A 1973-nucleotide genomic window follows, 5' to 3' on the forward strand; every position below is an offset into this window, starting at 1 on the left:
GTATCAGTTGTTGTCTGTGTGATCTCTCCATTTTCATTTCTAATTTTGTTAATTTGGTTTTTCTCTCTTTGTTTCTTAATGAGTCTTGCTAATGGTTTGTCAATTTTGTTTATTTTTCAAAAAACCAGCTTTTAGCTTTGTTGATTTTTGCTATGGTCTCTTTAGTTTCTATTGCATTTATTTCTGCCTTAATTTTTTTTTTTTTTTTTTTTCTGCTAACCCTGGGGTTCTTCATTTCTTCCTTCTCTAATTGCTTTAGGTGTAGAGTTAGGTAATTTATTTGGCTTTTTTCTTGTTTCTTGAGGTAAGCCTGTAGTGCTATGAACCTTCCCCTAGCACTGCTTTTACACTGTCCCATAGGTTTTGGGTTGCTGTGTTTTCATTTTCATTCATTTCTATGCATATTTTGATTTCTTTTTTGATTTCTTCTATGATTTGTTGGTTATTCAGAAACGTGTTATTTAGTCTTCATATGTTTGAATTTTTAATAAGTTTTTCCCTGTAATTGAGATCTAATCTTACTGCACTGTGGTCAGAAAAGATGACTGGAATGATTTCCATTTTTTTGAATTTTCCAAGACTAGATTTATGGCCCAGGATTTGATCTATTCTGGAGAAGGTTCCGTGTGCACTTGAGGAAAAGGTGAAGTTGATTGTTTTAAGGTGAAATGTCCTATAGATATCAATTAGGTCTAGCTGGTCCATTGTGTCATTTAAAGTTTGTGTTTCCTTGTTAATTTTCTGTTTAGTTGATCTATCCATAGTTGTGAGTGGGGTATTAAATTCTCCCACTATTATTGTGTTACTATTAATTTCCTCTTTCATACTCGTTAGTGTTTGCCGTACATATTGCGGTGCTCCTATGTTGGGTGCATATATATTTATAATTGTTATATCTTCTTCTTGGATTGATCCTTTGATCATTATGTAGTGTCCTTCTTTGTCTCTTTTCACATCCTTTATTTGAAAGTCTATTTTATCTGATATGGGTATTGCGACTCCTGCTTTCTTTTGGTCTCCGTTTGCATGAAATATTTTTTTCCAGCCCTTCACTTTTAGTCTGTATGTGTCTCTTGTTTTGAGGTGGGTCTCTTGTAGACAGCATATATAGGGTCTTGTTTTTGTATCCATTCAGCCAATCTTTGTCTTTTGGTTGGGGCATTCAACCCATTTACATTTAAGGTAATTATTGATAGGTGTGGTCCCGTTGCCATTTACTTTGTTGTTTTGGGTTCATGTTTATACAACCTTTCTGCATTTCCTGTCTAGAGAAGATCCTTTAGCATTTGTTGAAGAGCTGGTTTGGTGGTGCTGAATTCTCTCAGCTTTTGCTTGTCTGTAAAGCTTTTGAATTCTCCTTCATATCTGAATGAGATCCTTGCTGGGTACAGTAATCTAGGTTGTAGGTTATTTTCTTTCATTACTTTCAGTATGTCCTGCCATTCCCTTCTGGCCTGGAGGGTTTCTATTGATAGATCAGCTGTTATCCTTATGGGAATCCCTTTGTGTGTTATTTGTTGTTTCTCACTTGCTGCTTTTAATATTTGTTCTTGTGTTTGATCTTTGTTAATTTGATTATATGTGTCTTGGGGCTGTTTCGCCTTGGAGTTATCCTGTTTGGGACTCTCGGGTTTCTTGGATTTGGGTGGCTTTTCCTTCCCCATTTTAGGGAAGTTTTCAGCTATTATCTCCTCGAGTATTTTCTCATGGCCTTTCTTTTTGTCTTCTTCTTCTGGGATTCCTATGATTCGAATGTTGGGGCGTTTCACATTGTTCCAGAGGTCCCTGAGGTTGTCCTCATTTCTTTTGATCCTTTTTTCTTTTTTCCTCTCTGCTTCATTTATTTCCACCATTTTATCTTCTATCTCACTTATCCTATCTTCTGCTTCCGATAGTCCTCTCTTGGTTCCCTCCAAAGTGTTTTTGATCTCATTTATTGCATTGTTCATTTTTAATTGACTCTTTTATTTCTT

Source organism: Cervus canadensis, chromosome X (assembly GCF_019320065.1).
Source record: "Cervus canadensis isolate Bull #8, Minnesota chromosome X, ASM1932006v1, whole genome shotgun sequence".
NCBI classification, from domain to species: Eukaryota; Metazoa; Chordata; class Mammalia; order Artiodactyla; family Cervidae; genus Cervus; species Cervus canadensis.